Source organism: Nomascus leucogenys, chromosome 16, assembly GCF_006542625.1.
Source record: "Nomascus leucogenys isolate Asia chromosome 16, Asia_NLE_v1, whole genome shotgun sequence".
In the NCBI taxonomy this organism is placed as follows: Eukaryota; Metazoa; Chordata; class Mammalia; order Primates; family Hylobatidae; genus Nomascus; species Nomascus leucogenys.
Genome location: NC_044396.1, coordinates 77,213,224 through 77,227,963, shown reverse-complemented (window position 1 = coordinate 77,227,963; position 14,740 = coordinate 77,213,224). Strand labels below are relative to the sequence as shown.

Genomic DNA, 14,740 nt, shown 5'->3' with positions numbered 1-14,740 from the left:
AAGTGGGGCAACAGAATGCCAAAGTCATACTATCCCACAGTAAGCTGAGATCCCAACTCTTTGTATAAAGATGAACCAAAAGTAATCTCTCCCTGCTCCCTGGGACTGAAGGGAGGTTAGCCTCGGCCATGAAGCAGAACAGGGAAAAGGGAAGAGAAAACAAACTTGTTTCAGAAAAACTGGCCATAAGGCAGTCCTCCTGGATTTGCAGCAGCCTGGGTTCCCCTAACCTGAGTGATCCAGAGACCCCAGTCTCTGATCTTGGTGGGAGGTGGTCTCAGGCAGATAGTACTCACAGGTATCTGGCAGAAGCAAATATAACTACCCTCTGGAGAAGACACTCTTAATCTAGGTGTCAAATAATCCCTACAAACACTTTTTAAGAATGAGCAGATCACAGGAGAAAAGGCTGAAACAAAAATAAATATAAAAACAAACAAAAAAACCTTACATACCTATAATACACAAGAAAACAAGCCACTAAGAATAACAATCAGCAGAAACAGATCCACAAATATTTCAGTTATTGTAACTATTTATATTAGTCAGAATAAGAAACAACTATGTTTACTATGTTTAAAAAATTAAAATATCCTCAGGGAACAGGAGTCTATAAAAAGGGATTAGCAAATTAGAAAAGCAAGGTAATGTTGTTAAAAGTGCTTTTAAACTGTTTCTTCAAGCTCTAAACATAATTTAATAGATTAGGAAAAGACAGTTAACACAGGATCATAAAAATTTCAACTAAAAACTTTGAATTTAAGATAACTAAGTGAAAAGAAAATAAAGCTTTCTTTAATCACATTGGGAATGAACCTGCTCAAAGGCTCTCCATTCAAATACCTTAGTGCAGACAAATGTCAGTTTTTCTTTTCTACTCTGAAGAATAATACCACAGATCATTCCAAAGTAATGAAATAATATAAAGTCCATTCACATTTGGCTTTTAAAACATATGCTTTAATTTTACAATAGTTACTTGTAAGCATATTTCATAGACTATCTCCTAGGTTAACATGCTTCTGGTAGAAGACCCTTCAGCTTTTACTATCCAGGCAGCACAGAATATACATATATCTCAACGTAAGTTTGGGAGTCGGGGCGGGTATACTGTTTACATAAGAAAAATTTGTATTTACATTCCCCAAAGTAAATATATGTTTAACAAAACGGTGTGTGAGAAAAGGCTCAGGTCATACTCCAGATAAAATTGTTAGACTATCAGAGTCACAGTTTGTTGTTCTGAAAATTTCTGAATGTCAACAAAATGGACATACTGCTTGGTACCAACATATACATGTTGCTATATATACAGCAACTGTTTGTTAAAAATCATATTGTTTCATGATAAAGAAGTGAATTTTAAACAATTTACATCCTAATGTAATGGATGTTTTGTAATTTATTTAGGCATTTTACTGTACTTAGTTACATTTCAGTAAATTGATTAGGGGTTTTAGTTAACCTATAATTTATTTTTTTTCTATTTAAAATAATGAAAAACAGACTACTGGTTTCACACTAGCCTTATCTAGTTAAAGGAAAGTACTGTTTTGCTTTGTTTCCTCAATGGATCAGTATATTTTATGAGTATTAGATTCTGATACTGGAACTGGTCAAAAAAGTGGGTAAAGCTGGTAACTTGAACAAAGACTAACAGTATAAATTGCTTTTCCAAAATTCTAATGATTAGAGGTACCCCAAAACTAAACAGACACTCACTAAAGTATCTGTTGGGAGCAAAAGTCTGAAGCATAAGAAATGAAAGTCTGTAAGGGGCTTAAATCAGTGGAAATAGATATAATGTTAGCAATCTCCCTCTGGGATTAAATGAGTTAATTTTTGAAAGCATTCAGAATGTGCCTAAGATATTCAAAATGCTATAGAAGAGCTGCAAAATGAAATAAATGAGATGATAAGTTCTCATTAACAGGGTCCCATATATGCTGCTAAGACCTGAGCCAGATAGTAACCTGGTTCAAAGCCAAAGAGACCTTCCTGCAAAGGAGGAAATGGGCAAGGCTTGGGTCAGTTTTGATGGCATGAAGCTTAAGGAAAGAATCTTCGGAGCCTAACTGGCTTACAGGCAGCCTCAGTTCAGGCTCCAGGGCCCAAGAATATTGAGACAAGCTGCTGAAGAACACTAGCAAAGACTGGTGCAGCCCAAGCAACAAAGGGAATGGGGAACACCAGAAGAGATCAGAAGGGTAATTCTAAAAAGAACAGGATCACAGCACACCTAGAAGCCGTGCCCAGTCAGATAACTGTAGTCAGAGGGTCTTGGTCAGCTGTAGCAGGGGGCTGAGAGACCAGAGACCTATGATGAGAACTAGAAGAGACTCCCACAAGAGCATCTTGAAGACAGGTCATGAGAACGTCCATGTCAAGTAGCAACCCGCCACAGCAATTTTAAGATGATTTTTCTAATTCTTTTTTGTTCTTCTTGTTAACCTTTACTTCCCGACTGCAGTAAAAACCTCTTGACTTTGGAGGGGGAAAAAAGGGATAAACACACAAACACAGAGTTAGTTACTGACTAAAAAGTTGATGGGGGTTGGGGTGGTTGTGGAGGGACTGATCAGGCAGAGGCTCCCTGCTACTTGATTCCACAGTATATCTTCCCACCATCAAAATTCTCCCACTGTTTCACTGAAAGCCCTTTTTGAGAATATATACCAAATTAAATCCTACACACCCATCAAGGGCTGAGCTCAGGCCCTACCGGCTTTTAAATTATACCAGCCTAGAAGGATTTCCTTCTTCACCTAATTTGCCTTAACACCTGCACTCTTGATATCTTGGGACCACGACCAATATTGCCTTTCTTATCTGCATTTGTTTCCTTTCACCAAAGAGATTTTAATCCATTTGAGGACAAGAATGATGCCTTAGTGTTCTTAGGATCCAACAAAGAATTATAGCAACTCTTCCTTCGATATTCTTCTAAGGCCATTATATTTCATAAATCTGAAAATTAAACTTTCACTAAAATATAAATTGTCCTATCAAAGAGATTCAACTGAATTAGAATGTAAAAGAGGACATATGATATAACTTCACTTGCCTATTTTATATTTTCAGTGTGACTTTTCTATAGGAAAAGAGATGGCACCAGCACTGGGGTGGTGGGTAGAAATCACACAACGATGTTCAAATTCACAGAATGATGACTCCAGAGAGAAAAGCATTGCTGTACAACACTTCTGCAAGTCTGGCATTAGGGAAGCTTAGTGCAGATGATAAAACATGGAAAGTAATGACAATGATTATATATGTATATATAATAGCTGTAGCTAACAATTAGGGAACACTATTATGTGCCAGCACTTCATACTTACATCAAATCTCAGGGCAACATAAGAGTTAGGTAGTTTGTTTTTTTATTTATTACACTTTAAGTTTTAGGGTACATGTGCACAACATGCAGGTCTGTTACGTATGTATACATATGCCATGTTGGTGTGCTGCACCCATTAACTCGTCATTTAACATTAGGTGTATCTCCTAAGGCTATCCCTCCCCACTCTCCCCACCTCACAACAGGCCCCAGTGTGTTAATTTCCCCTTCCTGTGACCCTGTGTTCTCATTGTTCAATTCCCACCTATGAGTGAGAACATACAGTGTTTGGTTTTTTTGTCCTTGCATAGTTTGCTGAGAATGACGGTTTCCAGCTTCATCTATGTCCCTACAAAGGACATGAACTCATCATTTTTTATGGCTGCATAGTATTCCATGGTGTATATGTGCCACATTTTCTTTATCCGGTCTATCATTGTTGGACATTTGGGTTGGTTCCAAGTCTTTGCTATTGTGAATAGTGCCACAATAAACATATGTGTGCATGTTATACCCAAAGGATTATAAATCATGCTGCTATAAAGAGTTAGGTAGTTCTATTTCCATTTTACATATGAGAAAACTGAAGCAACTTGCTCAAGGCCACAAAGGTAGTTAGCAGCAGCGCCAGGCCTCCCACTCTGGCTTTCTAACTGCCGAGTCTGTATACTTGCCCACCTGTGCAAAAAGGTATTTAAACACAAGGAGAAGAACAAGCACCTCTGACTCCTCCATGAATATCCAGGGAACAAACCTTCAGGTAGGAGAAAGTCAAAGACCCAGAACCTCAGCTCAGCTCCCTTGGCAATCTGTTAGCATAAAACAACACTTCCAAGGAGGACACTAGGCAATGCTACTCAGAGGCCATCAGACATAGTTCTGGAAAGCTCTTTCTAAATTCCTTAAGGAATCCGATAACAAAAAGAAAATGATTTTTCCCCTTTTGAAGAGTAATAAGTTTTAATACTGGTGAAAACTGACCTTTCACATCAGCAAAGCTAATCTGAAGTGCTGTAAGAGCAACCAAGTCACTCAGAGAATGCTAGGAGAATAACTAAGTCAACTCCAGCTGCTAAGAGGTCAAGCTTGCACTAGGCCAAGAGCACTGGCAGCAACAGAGATGAAAGCAGCTCCAGACTGACTACCAGGCAGCAAATGAAGAGCAGCAGGAGAGAAATGTTCAAGGGGAAGGGAAAGTACTGGAAGGCTTCATGTTGCAGAATTACTTCTGAATAGAGCTGAAAGTCAAAAATCACTGTTATTAGCCACACATTTGACTCCCCCTACCCCCAGCCCTGCCAAGCGGAGTCTGGGAGGCTAGGAATATTCAAATTCCTTGACTGAGCCATTCTGTGAGTATTTATTTATTACAGCCAGCCCTTGCTTTCGTTAATCAAATGAACCTAAGTGATATATTTGAACATTCATTTACAGGGCAATAAATACATGGAGAAGTATCACAGTGGGGCCTTGGTGACTCTGTGAGACCTGTCACCTGATACGTCAAAAGAAACTGTTGCAAGAAGTTAGTACAATAACCAGCTATCCCCCTCGCACTACCACCCCACAAAATCAAGTCCAAAGGGCACAGATAATCCCTGATTTACATTATAAAATTCTAGCTGTTTCTGTAAGTATGCCAGCGCCAGGGCTGTCATCCTATAAACCTGCATGTCTGTACCCAATGACCCCAGTCACAAGCACAATGCCAAACCATTGTGGACTGAAGTGTTATTCAAACCAGGAAAGGCTACTAAATTAAATCCATCCTTTAAAGATGGTTTCTATTTCATTTTGCTTTTTCCTATTGAGTGGCAAACCCTGGAAAAACAAAGGATGATTATCACTGAAGGAGGGGGTTTCTTTCTAGAGTGAAGTGCTCTAATACTTATATAATACAAAAAGTCTCTAAATGGGTGAAGTTGGCCTGCGTATGATTTTCCTAAAGTCAAACAAACCTATAATTATGCAATCTAAGCAGCCACACTATTCATTAGACACGTCATCTGTTACTCAATGTCAAAACCCACTAACAGCAATATTATAACTACATTACTGTTCTCTCTTTTTGAGGTGTTGAATAGGCATTAAAGTTATATGATCAACAGAACATTAAGCAGAAATGGGTGATTTTGTGTTATGATCAAATTCAACTTAAAATTCATGAGACTTCAATGAGAAGAAGATGAAGAATGAGGCACAAACAAGTATAAAAGAATGAAAGCAAGGCTGGTTATCTCAAATGTGAAAGGCTAGGGGCAAAATGAAGGAGAAAGGATCGTCTAAGAAAGGAAAGGAAGGGAGAGAACAAACTAGCTATTTTTATAGATGTAGACTCTCAAGCAAGACCAATTCCAGGTCCTTTGTGGCTAAGAGATGTAGGTAGCAAGCCTGTAGCAATACGGTCCTTATGTAGCACAGCATGGACTCATGAGTTTATCCAGCGCCAGTTCCAGCATTGTCTAAGGTCCGTTCATATCCTATTTGTTCAGTATAATGCCATTTTCTAGGCCACAGGTTAAAAAGCAACAGCAGATGGGGAAGCAGAAGATTCTTTCTATTGGCTTTCCCAAATCCAGGTGGGCACGGCTAATAAACCAATCAAACTTTCATTCCAGAGCAGCAACCAGTTCTGCAAGAAAGGGACAGATGTGCTTTTTGACCAACTATTCTAAATAGGGCCCTTCCCTAACCACAGCTGCCCTATAGCTGTAGCCTAAGGCATGCACTGGAGAGAATCCCTGAGGCCCAGGCCTGAGGCTTGGGAAGCAGAGATGAAACAGGTCCTGTAGCACATGGTATCCAGAGCCAAATAAGATCCCTCAGCAACCCCCAGGTCTTCAGTAGAACTGCCTTTAATGAACCAGACATGAAAATAAAGACACTTTCCCCTGCTCTTTTCCCTATCACATCCACACACATTTATCTCTATACTACTTCATTACACTACCAGATATCATTTTGCTTTGCTCTGCTATTTCCTATGATGTCAGCCACAAGGTCCTTTTCCAGAATCCTCCCTAATCTCCAGAACAGAACCAAACACTTCATACCTTATGGGTCCATAAAACTTCTTTACCTTTACAACTGGGACACATGTATGTGTGTCTGTGTGTGTATGTGTGTGTTAGGGAGGCACACCCTCAAGACAAATTTCACCTACTTATTCCTTCCAACTTTATATCTCTGATTCAACTGTATAGTTTTGCCCGTGGCCAAGCTGTTTCCTGAAATTTGGTCCTAAACAAATAAAAATCACAGAATCAGGTGTTTTTTATTCTACAAAGCCATGTACAGGCATGTCTGAACAGGAACACCACCAATTATATATAGTGGACTAAATTCAACTCCATGCATTTTATTAGTAAAATACCAGGCTAAGACAAAGTAGACATTTAGTGTTCTTAAGGGGTTGCTGACTCCAATTCAACATGACTCATATACTCAGAAGACTCTGATAAATATTAAATGTCATAAAGTACATATGTCCATTTTGGCAAGGAGGAAGGAAGAAAAGGCGGCAAGGGATTGCCTGATTGTATTTTAAATTTCTTAGAATAAATGGGACGTATATTGGGAGATTTTACTTTCTGAAACAGAATGTGAGTATTTCCTAATCTTTTCAAATTAAAACTTGATTTTTCTATATTTTGTAAATAAGACATCTATTCTTTTTGGATAAAATAAAACAAATCACAGCATGAAGCATACCCCGACCCCACCCACTAAAATGCAACACACAAAACAAAAAAAACCCTTCTTCTCTGAAACTATAGCTCAACTATCTCTAGCAACACACATCTGTACATGCACCTACCTCTATGAGTGTGTGTGTGTGTGTGTGTGCACGCGCTCGCACGGGGGGTGCCCTGGGAGCCTGATGTTAAGTAATCACATATTTATCAGGAGTTGAATTTAATGACTTACTCCTTGAGCAATATTTAATAGAAGCTTGGTTACTTCTCACTACATTGCACTTTGAACTTGTAATTATTCCTCCACATAGATATTAGTGTGGCAAAATTAAAACTGAATATACAGCTGGGCGCGGTGGCCCATGCCTGTAATCCCAGCACTTTGGGAGGTTGAGGCGGGTGGATCACCTGAGGTCAGGCGTTCGAGACCAGCCTGACCAACATGGAGAAACCCTGTCTCTACTAAAAATACAAAATTAGCCAGGCATGGTGGTGCATGCCTGTAATTCCAGCTACTCAGGATGCTGGGGCAGGAGAATCTCTTGAACCCGGGAGGTAGAGGTTGCAGTGAGCCAAGATAGCACCATTGCACTCCAGCCTGGGCAACAAGAGCAAAACTCCATCTCAAAAAAAAAAACCTGAATACACATTTTATAACTGCCACCCACTAGAAATCATAGTGAAGAGTGTTAGCAGTACATGACACAAGCTAGTAAGTGTCAGGGGTTCTTTATAAACACAGTGACTATGGGAGAAATCCTCAAGAAGTAGTCACCTTTATGGTCGTGTTTAGTTTACCCGCCAACACAATTCCCTCATCATCGTGACATAGAAGAGAGACGACGTAATACAGTAATCAAAAAAGCCAGCTCTGGAATTAGACTTCATTCAAATCTAGGCTTTATGAAATTACATGCTAGCTATGTAGTTTTTGGTAAGTCATTTTACTAGAGTCTCAATTTCTTTTTATATATAATAGGTACAATAACAGTACCTACTTCAGAAAGCTGATACAAGGACTAAATGAGATAATGTAGGTAAAATGATCTGCACAGGGCCTGGTTCACAGTAAGCACTAACAAAATATTTGTCATTATCATTATTACAGAATAGATAACTATTCTGCCAGTGTAATTAGTCTAAATACTGAAAGCACTTTGCCCTTGGAACCAAAAGGTAGCAAGTGAAAACCATCTTCTTAGCTCTCTTAGCTCTCTGGGTGGTTTTTACTAACTTCTAAAGCATGAGACTGAACTCACAAGACTGCAATGCTCCATAAGAAGCATTGTAAACACCATACTCCTCCCCCAAGTTCAGAAACTCATTTGCCCAGCAAATGCTTATTGAGCACTCACCACATGTTAGGCAGAGGGGAAAAATGTTTCAAAGCAAGAAGGGGCAGCTAACACTACCTATAGAAAGAACAGGTTTAGCTGGTGAGGGCAAACTTGAACTGTGTCTTGAAGGATGAGTAAGTGTTCATCAGATGTTCACCGGACTGGGGTAGAGGCTAAACAAATGCCTCACTCCTCTCCACAGAGACTGCGTTAGAGTTAAAATGGTCAAACAAAAACACTTGGGAATGAAGAGAGGAGAAGGACATAGAATTTTTTTTTTTCTTTTTTGAGACGGAGTCTCACACTCTTGCCCAGGCTGGAGTGCAGTGGCGCCATCTTGGCTCACTGCAAGCTCCACCTCCCGGGTTCACGCCATTCTCCTGCCTCAGCCTCCCAAGCAGCTGGGATTACAGGCGCCCGTCACCATGTCCAGCTAATTTTTTGTATTTTTAGTAGAGACAGGGTTTCACTGTGTTAGCCAGGATGGTCTCGATCTCCTGACCTTGTGATCCGCCCGCCTCAGCCTCCCAAAGTGCTGGGATTACAGGTGTGAGCCGCTGCGCCCGGGCGGACATAGATTTTTAAAACAGAACAAATCTTCACGGAGCACTGAGTCCGTGCCAGGAACTCTGCACCTACTACCTTATCCAGTCCTTTGTTACAACAACGTGAATTCAGTGTTATTAAACATATTGTAGAGATAAGGAAACAGATGCTCACAGACACTAAATCATTTGCCCCAGATGACATAGTTAATAAATGATGGAGTTATGACTGACCTCAAGACTGACAAAGTCAGCATGGAAGGCACATGCCAGTGTCTGGACTACTACACAGAAATCAATAATATACCCTTCATGCAAAAGTCAGGGAGTAATGAATAATCTGTTCTGTAGTAAAGGAAGTCTCCTAAACATTACCTTCTTTTAGGAGAGAAAGTGAAAGTGAGACTGACTGAAATAAATTGCTCTACCTCAGAGTGATGGAGACCACGACATCTTTGATTATATAGACAGATACATCCTTAGAATGTATGTTAATATTCTATAAATGACCGTGAGAGTGGTATAATTCAAAATACTGTTTGAAATAAATTATATAAATTCAATTAATAAAAATCATAGAAATCAATCCTTGCCAGCCATCAAAAGCACTATGGAAACTCAGGCTATGGCAATCTGTCATTTTAAAGCATATGCACAGACCCCCTTTGGCTACCTAAAGCCTCCAAATCTTCACAGCCAGGTGTCTTTCATTTGACTTATCTTTTGTCCACATCCTTCTTGTCCATTTCTATCTAATCTCTGGTAGACTGAAAAGAAACTGTGAATTTAAGGCCACAAGAGCATTTCCCAGGTAACATAATTTCAACAACTGCCACTTCTCTCTGGTCTTCAAGTCTTTGGCTGTGCTCAAGTCTTACCTACAGTTGCATGACTTGGAAACCCAAGAGGCTTAAGAAACAGAGCCTGGCGTTGACCAAATACCAAAGCTCTTGCATGAATTTGTGCAGCCAAGACAAAAGAAAGTGAGCCTTAAATCTCATATGATTTTTGTTTGTTTGTTTTTGAGATGGAGTCTTGCTCCATCACCCAGGCTGGAGTGCAGTGGCACGATCTCGGCTCACTGCAACCTCTTCAAGCGATTGAACCTCAGCCTCCTGAGTAGCTGGGATTACAGGCACCCACCACCACACCCAGCTAATTTTTATATTTTCAGTAGAGATGGGGTTTCACCATGTTGGCCAGGCTGGTCTCGAACTCCTGACCTCAAGTAATTCTCCCGCCTCGGCCTCCCAAAGTGCTGGGATTACAGGTGTGAGCCACTGTGCCTGGCCTTTATATGATTATTGAAAAAAATCAAATGAGAATGTAGGTAAAGCACTCAATGCCTCAAACACAGGAGACTCTTAACAAATGGGGGTATTTTGCTGTATTAACTGTACTTTGCAATATTCCCAATACAAATCTTCTTCACTTAAGCTAGTATCTACTGAATCATGGGGTCTCCCCACCCACTTAAAAAATGTTTTTAAAATTAATAAAGCATATGACTAAAAAAGTAATCAAGCATATGGTTGAAAAATTCAAACAGTACAATCATGTGGTATCTCCAATCCCCAAATGCTCTCCTTAGAGGCAACCATTGCTGTGAGGTTCTTGGGACAGTAATCCCATGGAAATATTCCATGTGTAAGGCATCCCTTTTAAAAAGGACTACAGAAATTCAAATACTTATAGAAACAGCAGAAATAAATTAAAAACATCTACACCTGAGGAGAAACTACTCCTAGGAAGTTCACGATGAAAATTGTACCTCTGTGCTCTACTTTTCAGCAAGTGTAGGTGAACAGAAAGAAAAGTGAGTGTCTGGTTCAGTTTAATGACAAAATTTCCATTATAAAATAACAACATAAGGGCAAACAAATACATGTGGGAAGATGATATAGTTTGGCTGTGTCCTCACCCAAATCTCATCTTGAATTGTAGCTCCCATAATTCCCACGTGTCATGGGAGAGACCCAGTGGGAGGTAACTGAATCATGGAGGCAGGTCTTTCCCGTGCTGTTCTTGTGATAGTGAATAAATCTCATGAGATCTGATGATTTTATAAGGGGAGTTCCCCTGCACACGTCCTCTTACCTGACACCATGCAAGACATGACTTTGCTCCTCCTTTGCCTTCTGCCATGATTGGGAGGCCTCCCCAGCCATGTGGAACTGTGAGTCAATTAACTTCTTTCCTTTATAAATTACCAGTCTCAGATATGTCTTTATTAGCAGCATGAGAACAGACTAATACAGAAGACAACACACACTATATTAAAAACAAAAAAAGAGTGATGCTAAACAAAGAATATGAGTGTTAGTGGAGGAACTTCCATTCACTCATTCAACAAATATTTACTGAGCAGACCATGTGCCTAACACTGTACAGGGTGCCCTGGACACAGTGGTGAATAAGGCAAACACTATCTTCTCCCAAAGAGCTTTTACAAACTGCTACTCCATGTAAAATTTCCTAAAAAGCCCTGATATAACTATCTGGAATTTGTTTGGCTCTTAGTGTGATGGCAAAGCTTGTTCCACTGCTGAACAGTTCTATTTATTAGAGTCCTTCCAAAGAGAGAGCTGATTCAGCGCCTCCCTAGAACATTGCCAGGCAACGACAACAATAAATCCAATTGCTCATTCACACACATTAACTTATTTACACCACATAACTTCTGCATTGAGTGATTTTATTTTCTACTTTATATGGTTGAGGAAATTGAGGCTCAGAGAGGTTAACTACTTCCACCTCAAAATCAGAAGCAGGCCGTAAATTCTGGTCCTCTACTCCAAAGCTACCGAAGAGCTACTTCCTGGGTCAAACAGAAAGTCTCAAGTCTCTTCCAGATTCCAGTGCTTCAAAGATCTGAAGGTAGCCATTAAATATCTCCTACCCTGCGAATCTTTGCCTCCCAGGATAAATAACAATCATCAAATTCCTTTGACCAAGTTGACCTGCCTTACTTAAACATGCCTCATTTGTCACTTTAAAGATGAACTTCAGAATAAAAAGCAATAATTACAGCCATAAGTTAAACAATGAAGACTATGATAATACTACTATTACATTTGTACTACTTGATCACACACTGGCCTTGTCAATTAAAAAAACAACAACAGAAAAACCAGCCAAGCACAGTGGCTCACATCTGTAATCCCAGCACTTCGAGAAGCCAAGGCAGGAGGATCACTTGAGGCCAGAAATTCGAGACCAGCCTGGGCAACAAAGCATGACCCCACCCCTACTAAAAATAAAAAAATCAGCCAGGCACGGTAGCATGCACCTGTAAAGTCCCAGCTACTCAGGAGACCAAGGTGGGAGGATCACTTGAAACCAGGAATTCAAGGCTGCAGACAGCTATGATCATTCCACTGCACTCCATCCTGAGTGACAGAGATTGACCAGGTCTCTAAAAAAGAAAATAAATTTAAAAAGAAAAAAACTCAACAAAAAGTACTATTAAGCCAGATCTCTCCCTTCCTATATTAGTACTGCTGAATTTCACAATCTAAAATGTAAAACTTAAGACTATCAGATTTCATGAATTTGAAATCTGACATTTTATTTCATTCAGGAGGTAAAAAGAAGGTCTTTCTGAATTTCAGTCTGCTATCTAATTCATCAGCTAGTCTCCCTGATTTTCTGTGACACATAAATTTGACATAAATTTTCTTGGTTTTCTGTCAGGAAGTTAAATAAGTAGCAAACATCTATTGAGCACATACTATGTGCCAGACATCATACTAAGCAATTTACATGCATCATCTCATTTAATCCTTACTACAACAGCTCTGTGAAGAGGACATTATCATTACCGCCATCTTATGAAAGAAAATACAGGCTCAGAGAGGTTATGTACCTTGAACAAAAGTCATATAGTAATAAGCTGCAGAAGCAGGACTTAAATCAGGACCTATTAAATAACAGTCCATTCGTCTAACTACCTCAATAATCACCACCTTTTGGGCATAAACCATTTCTATGTCATAAGACTTTGTCAAATTCACTCAAGATTTATGCATGTTAGATCAGAAAACATGCCTACTGTGCCAGAGAAACCACACCAGTAAAAAAAGAGCAGGAGAGAATTAGGGGGATCAAGAACAAAAATACCAAGTAAGTTCATAAATGAGATAGCCACTCAAAAAAGGTTAATTATCTTTAGCTTGCATGTGGATAGCAACTGCCTTAGACTAGCATATCTCTACACTTAAACACATTTATACCAAGAAAAAGATACGAATAGGGTCAGCCTTCTTTAAAATAGAAAGTTAATGAAGGAACAGTTTAATTAAACAAATCAGCCCTATAAGCATTAAGATTCCAAGATATCTGACAAGAAGTTGATTGGATTATAAGATCCATGATGACAGGCTGTAATCTCTGTTATTTACCTAACTCTCAAATGCCCATCTAAATGACAAGTATTCTGTGGGGAGAAACACTTCTTTCAGGAAAGAGTAGAAGTGTCACGATCACAAAAGGAGGGAACAACTTCATTTCATATTCCTATCTGTTGGAGAAAAATTTCTATGATTATTTTTGGAAAGTAAAAAAAAAATTTGATTTCATGAAAACAATAGCAAATCAATCCTTTAAAATTTAAATCACTGACACCAACAAAAAATAAGTTATCATAATTTACTACAAAAATCATTATACTTATCCCATTCAATTTGCATTTCTCCTTATATTTACACCTCCACACACTGCAAGTTTCTGAAAAGATGTCTCATATTTTAGAAGGTAATTTTTATTTTTTCCTTACTTATATTGACATTTTAAAGATGTTTTATTTTCAATTTAATTGACTGAAATCATCAGTGACGTCCAAGATTATTTTTCCATCTTTAAAAGCTTCCTGTTGAAAAATAATAATAATTCATAAACACCTAAACCTACTAGAAGCCTCAAAAGAACTCTTTGTTGAGTGAAGTAAACTACTTCTATAATGGGAATAAGCACCCACTAGTGTATCTGTGTTTGGATGACAATTATAATGAACTTCAAACTAAGAAATAAAGAACTATTAATATTCACTGAGTAACTGGTTCTGAACTCCAGGGTATCAATTATAACATCGCAGCACTATTTATAAAATGGGAGGCTCCAGTCAATCACATCCCACATACAGGCACCTAGTCTCTGCAACCAAACAGAACCAAACTATATGCAAGACCTAAAACATAAAGTCATCTTAGACTCCTCTCTCTTACTGTCCTCCACATCTAACTAGTCACAAACGTCTGTCTATTCTGCCTGCTAAAGTCAACTAGTATTTCCTTTCCAACTACAGCTGCTTTAATTTTAATCTTTGTTTCTTCCTCAGATTATTGATTTGTTTCCTCAGTCATTTCCTTTTCCAATCTCTTTTATTTTCCCTCTAATAGTTCTTCCATGTTGTTGCCAATTCTCTTTCTCAAGTACAAGTCTGGTGTTACTCTCTTGTTTATCAAAAACCTGCCATAATACTCCCACTGGCCATTAACAGGGGCTAGATTTGTCTCTTGTCTCAAACAACCAAAAAAATAAAAATTAAAAAACGTTTTAAAAAAGGTTTATAAGATACTAGACATCATCATGCAAGGAGGAAAGAACGAGAATGACTAGAAGCACATGAGGTAAGACGTATAAATGCCCCACCTTAGTATCCTGAGAGAGCTTCCAGGCTGCAAGGCATGCAATATCAATCAAAACCTTGGCAGACTTCCCTGTAGAAATTGACAAGCCAAGTCTAAAATTCACATGGAAATGCAAAGGACCTAGAATAGCCAAAATAACCTTGAAAAAGACAACAATGGAGGACTAACACTAGCTTAT

At 39.0% G+C, this 14,740-nt stretch overlaps 1 protein-coding gene across 3 annotated transcripts in view; it reads right to left on the bottom strand.

The window, feature by feature from the left end:
• NSMCE2 (NSE2 (MMS21) homolog, SMC5-SMC6 complex SUMO ligase) overlaps positions 1–14,740 on the bottom strand; it is a 288,122-nt gene that overhangs the window by 223,675 nt on the left and 49,707 nt on the right. The window lies entirely within an intron of this gene.